Genomic DNA, 7846 nt, shown 5'->3' with positions numbered 1-7846 from the left:
AGTAGCTTCACTAGATGGAATGATAATCAACTTCTCTTCACATCCAATAAACACCGAATTGGTGGAGAGCCAATCTATCCCCCAAACCATATCAACCTTCTTAAGTGGTAAACAAATAAGATCAATCTGGAAAATTCTACCATTCACCAAGAGCAATCAATTTTCACAAACCAACGGTGTCTAAACCACATCATCCATGGCGGTAGTAACCATCATAGGATGAGACAAGGGAATTTATTGCAAGCCAAGATGCTTCATGCACTGAATTGATATAAAAGAGTGTGTCGCCCCACAATCAAATAATACAAAACAAGGATGATTATTGACGAGACACATACCAGCAATCAAGGCATTGTTGCTCTTAGCCTTCCTTGAATCCAAAGTATAAACTCGACAGGTGCTCCTCCTCTGCATCTGGTTCTTATTCTGAGAATAATCCATAGACATGTGTCCTTCCCTCTGACAAGTAAAACACCTAAATCCATTTCCAGCACATCTTCCAAAATGAGACTTCTTACACACTTGACATTGAGGAGGATGGTTAGGTTTTGCATGTTGCACCTGCTTTCCTTTGAAAGCTTGAGGTCTAGGCCCGAACTCGCTACCTGGCCTCCCTTGGTCTCTCTGTCCACTCCTATACTGATCCCTTTCTTCTTGAACTTTCTTCAAATTGTTCTTCGCCACATAACATTGCCTTAATAATTCAACATAAGTAGTGAATTCCCTTTGAGAAACACTATGAGAAATTTCACCCCTCAGACCAAAAAGAAACTGATCAATCTTCCACCTCTCATCAGGTGCGTACGCGGCTTGTCCAGAATAAGCAGCCATATCTTCAAACTTCTTAGCATACGTAACTATTATCACAATACCCTGTCTAAGCTGTTGAAACTCAAACTCTTTCTGAGCCCTCAAAGAACTAGGAAAATAGTCTTAAAATGCTCCCAATCCCTAGGTACTCCTTGATTGGTTATAAGAGTCGAAGCACTCTCCTACCATCTCACAGTTGTACCCTTCATCATATGAGAAGTAAACACAACCTTATTCTCTTCACTACAATGCACTATATGAAAAATCCTTTCCATGCTGCTTATCCACTCCTGAGCCTTCACAGGATTCAACCCACCATGGAATTCAGAAGGATCATGCGGAAGAATTCTCGGAAACTACAACTTGCAGCTTCTTGTGGAACCCCTTGAGGATGCAAACCATCTCTCACATTTCTGTTTTTCAAAGTTTGCAAAGGATCAATCGATTGATCCTCAGTGTCAATCGATTGGCTCACTAAAATTTTCCACTGTTCCAAAACAGAAAGTTTGTGCAATCGACTGTAATACACTGTCAATCGATTGGTCCTGCTAAAATTTGGTTTTCTTCAAAACAAAAGGGTTGTGCAATCAATTGGGTGAAGGGACCAATTGATTGGTCCTCAAACATTTTCACTTTTTCACTTCACATAACACCATTTCCTCTGTCAATCCATTTCTAACAAAACACCCACTCCTTCTTTCAACAAACCCATCACACTACATGATCATATACACATATATAACAAGGATTCCAAGTTCACAATCAAAAGGATTTCAAATTTATAACCACAATCAATCATTTACCCACAACCACAACAATTCATGTAATCACAACAATCATAAGATTACATCAAAGCACATGTTCATGGAAATCAACACAAGAAAGAGAGATATTCATCATATAACATGGACTTTCATGATTCATCTATGATTCTACAACCTTAACATCTAGAAATCCTAGGTTTTCTAACTAGAACCCACATCAAGAAATAGAAGAGGAGAAGTTGTTGAAGATGAGCTGAGGATGAAGATAGTGGTGTTGGTTCCAAGATTTTGTTCTTCTTCTTCTTCTTTTCCACTAGCTTGTTTTCTCTTCTTATCTTGAGTTTCTTCTTTCCCTCTCTTTACTTGTCTGATACATAGAGAAAGAAATTGGCACGTGGTAGGTGGTATAAGATAATAACATTTGGTGGTGAGTGAGTCAAAGATCATTAGCAAGTGGGCATGAGAAATGTGTGGTAAGAAAGTGGTTACTAGTAGTAACAAATATCTCAAGTGATACTAAACATATAATATTTGTTCTACCAGAGCTATTGACCCATTATTAGTGTTACCAAATTGTCCCAATTAATTAAAGGTCAATCCCAATTAATATTAATTAAGTCAACTTGAACTTACTATTTACTCTATTTATCTCAATTGATAACTTTTAGAGCACATAGGAACTCAATTGATCTCAATTAATAGGAATTTGAGTATTTAAAGAAATACGGGGTATTAGAAATTAGATAACTATGGTATACCATAAGGTACAATATATTTAAGTGAAATATGATAGACCATAATTTAATATGTGCTTAAGTGAGCTTGTTCAACATGGTAGCCCAAACAAGTTGTTATATAAACATAACTCTTGTGCTTAAGTAAATTATTTTTGACAATATTTCATTTGAAATCTAAGTTTTATACATGATATGTAGCACCTTCTATAACTGATTTATCTCCTACCTCATTAGGTTTAAACTCTCTAGAAATCCAGAGGCAACTATTGTTGAGAGTGTATCAAGTGTGAGTAGTGTGGGTAAAATCCATATTGGTTAGAAATATGGAGACTTGAGCGTTTATAAGTGAGAGAACCCAGTCACCTATAATCTTAAAGTTTTGGGTGAATATATGGTGTGTCTCTCACAAATGTTTTATTCTAAAAATAAGAAGTCTCACAATGTTCAATGCTCCCTAGTGAAAAACTTCCTCAACAACTGCAAGATAAATTCATTGTGTGTTATATAGTAGAGAATTTATTTATTCCAATAAATGTCCAAGAAGAACATAAAATACCAATTAAAAATATGTAAATATGTGCATGAACATTTATAAAACCATCAGTTTCATAATAATAAGCAAAACCAACATTGGGTCTATAACTCAGTGATAGAGCATTTGACTGCAGATCAAGAGGTCTTCGGTTTGAACTCGGTTATGCCCTATTAAAATAATTTATTTTTTCATAAAACAATACTCACTTACATGTAATTAACTTTAAATAATTTAACCTTGTATACATAATTAACTTTTATTTAAACAACGTAAACACTTAAATGATTAATTATTTTAGAATAAGTTATTTTAGCGTAAAATTGATAATCTCTTTTCAATCATTTTGTCATCTTTTGTTCAAAGTTGTCAAACTAATTAGTAAAACATTATTATCTATTAAGATACATTAATCCCTTTTCAATCATCCTTCCTTTTAAGTAATGTTTTTTTTCGTCTGGTTCTTAACATGAATTGTGAGTAGGAGACAAACACAATATACCAAGAGTCCTGTCAAAAGTTAATAAACATGATAAATAAATATAATAAATTTTAACTAATGACTTGAAATTAAAATCTATGTGCATGATATGCAACATATTCAATAGTTCACGTATCTCTGACCATTTTTGTTTTAACTCAATTGAAATTCAAAAGGTAATTGAAGATGTGACATGGTGTGACATGTGATAATGAATATACATGCCCCAGTTCATTTTTATGAAGAACTTAAAATACCTGTGTAAAGTATGTAAAACATATACCAAAAACATATATGCAAAATATTAATTTCAAGATAGTAAGCATACCTATCATAGGATCCATAGCTAGGTGATGGAGAATTTGAGAGCAGATCAAGAAGTAATTGACTAAAACCTGATTTGGTCTTTTTATAATAAATACTTTTTATTAATAAAATGAACACTTTAAAATTTGGGGATCCACTTGAGTCACACTGGGACTTAAGACCCCATAAGAAAATCAAATTCTCTTTCAATGATATTATTGTATTTTGTCTTTAACTTCGTGGATACACTAGTTTAATTTTATCACTTTAAATTTTCATTGGAATTTTCACACTATTGTGATATCCCATATCACATTAAGTGTTATGTTCCTTATAAATAAGGACATATTGAGATCTTATATCCTTTATTTATTGTCAGTTGAAACAGATTGAACTTTTATATGATCTATTTGTTGTCAGTTGAGACGTATTGAACTCCTATATGCTCTATTTGTTGTTAGTTGAGACAAATAGAATAATCAATGAACTCGGAAGAAATTAATTCTTATTAAAAAAGATTGACCTTTATTAATAATTACAAGAAAGAATATTTTGTTAATATTAATAATTGGTCAATTGCTCTAGTAGATAAAATATCTAAATTAAAGATTTTTTTTACTACCTTTTCATTACAACCACTCAAATTTATCTCTTTTCTCTACTACTTTTTCATCCACCATGTATTTTCTTTCCTTATCTTTCTACTTATCAGTAAAAGAAAAACAAGAGAAAGAAATGATAAAAGAGGAAAGAAGAGAATAGAGAAAGAAGAAGAAGAATCATCATCGCCAACTTCATCTCAATTTCTTCATCATATTCCTCGCTAGAGGTGAGTTCTTTGTTAGTTTTAACTTGAGGAAACATTTATCAAAATTTGGGTTTAGGTTTCTTGTGAAATCTTGTTATATTTATGATAAATTATGAGATTATGTATTGAAAATATGTTTATATTATGTGATTGTGTGTGAAACTATGTTGCCATTTTTGTTTTCACATTTTATATGGTTATTGTCATTTTTTGTATAAGCTTTGATACCATGTTCTCCAAATATGTGTATGTAGTACTACTTTTGTATGTGTTCTCTATATGATCATAATTGCTTCTGATTGTGTTGTGTCAGATATTTATGTGTTTGTGTAATGTAATATGTATTTACTTTACAACTATTAAACTATGTTATGCTAATGCTTAGGTATATGACTATAAACATACGATGTATTTTGGGTGAACATGTGTTAATTTGTGAGTGTGATAAATATTCTATGATATACGACTACATTTGTAATGTATTGCTTGGATGTGTTTCATGCATGTTATGTCAATTCATACAATACAATCTGTTTTGTATTTTATTAATTGTTGTAATGTGTGCGTTTTGCATGTAAACATGTTTCTGTTTTGTATTTTATTAATTGTTGTAATGTGTGCGTTTTGCATGTAAACATCTTTTTCGAGTGTAGCTTGAGTGTTGTGATTGTTATTGAACATTGTGTGTTAGTGTCATGTATTTTTACTAATTGTGTGATGTTATTTCATGTTTGTTGAATATAATGTCTTCAATATATGTTAATTTCACATGATGGATTAACCATAACGAATGTATATTGCTTGTTTATCTATTTCCACCATAAAACGGGATTCGTAAGTCCGGTTGATGTGAGATTGAATATATTAGAAAGTGAGTCCAATACTTTACCTTTTGGTAAATAGAAACCATGTTTATGTTCCAATTATTGGGTGGATATTTTGTGAGGAACCTTTGTTTTGGAAGTCTTATTTGGCGAGGACCATTTGTTCTGAAAGTTCTATTTGTTCTGAAAGTTCTAGTGGTAATGAACTATTATGTGTGCTTTATGTATGAAATTATGACGTGTAGGTTATGAAGTATACTATGACTTGTTTTCTTATATGTATGTATTAGATGATTAAAATCTTGATGATGAGTGAGGTTAAACCCAGGGTTTGTAATTAGGTGAATGGAATAGTAAGAATAATCAAGGCTATGGCAGATGATATAGATGGCGATATTCGGACGCGAAGGTACCTCGGTGTGTATCATGGACGAGTAGTCACTAGAATTGTAGCTTAGCCACAAAGTAATATGCCTTGTATGGAACATGAGTTGGTGAATATGATCACCTAGTGATTAATGAGAGTAATCATGATGATATGGAACCTAATCACGTATTCAGATGTTTTCCATTGATCGTACACATCCCATTTGAGATGCTTATGTAAAGTAGAAAATGGATGTGGCACCAATGATTCGTGCCTCAAATGGGTTTGAGTCCCAACCATGGCAGGACCTAGGGGAGAGGTGGACACCTATGTGGATTCGAGTCCCATACGATGAAAGATACTCAAAGTGGGTTCAAATCCTATACAAGTGATGATTCTTGATGTGGGTTCGAGTCCCATGGAAAACCCAATATCCATTTGAAAGGAGAATCATACGAGAATGCGTAAACGAGCCTTGCCCTAGACGTGGGTCAGATTTGGGATCAATATTTCATGAATCTGAATAGTGATTTATTGAGTTATGTGAACTCAAGGGACATGTTGCCATACATTTTGAATATCCCTTAAATACTTAAGTAACGAAAGATGAAGACTTGAGTTAGGAATCGATTAGAAACCCTGTAGAGCCGAGTTGACCCATATGATAGGGGAGCTCACTGAGATTATCATCTCACCCCATTATTATTGTTTTTTTCCAGGTGTTATTTACAGGTTAAATGCAAGAGAATTTATTTGTTGATGTTTCAAAGGATTCTGACTGTTGTTGATGTTTTGAAGGTTAAATGCAAGAGAAGTTATTTGGTGAGCGTTGTTAAAGTCAGAAAAAAGAGGTTTCCCAATTATATGGGAATGCAGGGTGGCACATGGTCCGAGCAGTCTTGTAGTGTAAGAGAAGTCGGAAAGTTAAGGATTTCTATCAGATGAATTTATCAAAGTTGAAAAGTGTGTGAGTCTGTTAGTAGAAACAAAATTGAACCATTGGTATGGAACAAATGTTATAGCTAACTCCGTACAGTAAGGAAGAAAGGATGGTTTTTGTCGCACATATGCCACAATGCCCAAAAGATAGGTGGTGTACCAGTCTCTCAGCTATGAAGTCAAGCTTCTCCAACAATGTGCTTTTATGAAAACAAGTATATTATCTTTAGTTCATGTGCATTATCAAAGGATGAGAAATAGTTTCATGTTCAAAGTTTATGGTAATAAGAATTATGTCTCGAGCAACAATATCAAAACATCCTTGGAGCTTGGAAGATTGATCCTTCATTGACGTACAACTTGAAATTTGATCATATGTTTACCATAGTGCTCAATAACATGATTAACAAATCATCATAATGCATAAAATAAGTTTTGATATATATGGTTTTGCATCTCAATTATTTTTTAAGGTATTTTTCAATTTTGCATCAGGTGTAACCGGTTAGACTATGTTGTTAAGAGGTTACACAAACGTAATTTTACCTAATTTTTCAAAAATGCATCAGGCATAACGGGTTAACCAATTTCTGTTAGCTGGTTAACCAAAACCGTTAAGCGGTTACGCAAACACAAATTTCAAATTTTCAAGAAATGCTTCAGCTGTAACTGGTTACAATTATGTGTTAACTGATTACCACTAAAGCAGTGACATTTTTCCCTCAAAATCTGATTTTAACAAATTTCGAAGTACATATTTCAATCATGGCATTGTTTCATGATTACATACTTTTTCAGAAAGGTGTTATGTTGATATAAATACATGTCATATCAGATTTTGTTTCTTCACCTCTTTCTTTATAATTCAAGCTTCATTTTTTCATTTTTAAACAAAGTGCATTATGTTACAAACTTTTGATTAAAACTCTTTGCATTCAATTTAACTGCATCATAAAAGTTTCATCTTATTTCATCGGAGCACTTTGTGTATAATATCTTATGAATTATTTACTTGAAAAATAAGATCAATTCTAGAAATTGATAAAAGTATTACAACTTAAAACATCTTACAAAATCCAGATTTATGTATATCTTGTTGTCAAAGACTGTTAGAAACAAGAGAGTGAAAATGGGAGGATTGTTCTCTTTTTCTACTTTGTAAAATCATAAGAGGGTGTTCCTTATTGATTAGGATATGCTTGTAAAAGATTATAACACTTATTAAAATCTCTTAATGCATAAAGATACTGGAGTACTCTCGTATTGTAAGGGGAACCA

The 7846-nt window shown here is 32.8% G+C and overlaps 1 long non-coding RNA gene across 1 annotated transcript; it reads left to right on the top strand.

Annotated features, from left to right (window-relative positions):
- The first annotated feature begins 4317 nt into the window (after positions 1 to 4317).
- Positions 4318 to 7009, top strand: LOC127083001 (uncharacterized). The gene is made up of 2 exons (XR_007788276.1): positions 4318 to 4459; positions 6428 to 7009. It is a non-coding gene; the product is annotated as an uncharacterized LOC127083001 (long non-coding RNA).
- Positions 7010 to 7846: the final 837 nt, after the last annotated feature.

This window comes from Lathyrus oleraceus, chromosome 5 (assembly GCF_024323335.1).
Source record: "Lathyrus oleraceus cultivar Zhongwan6 chromosome 5, CAAS_Psat_ZW6_1.0, whole genome shotgun sequence".
NCBI classification, from domain to species: Eukaryota; Viridiplantae; Streptophyta; class Magnoliopsida; order Fabales; family Fabaceae; genus Lathyrus; species Lathyrus oleraceus.
The sequence above is the reverse complement of the archived record's forward strand: the minus strand, read 5'-3'. Positions and strand labels throughout refer to the sequence as shown.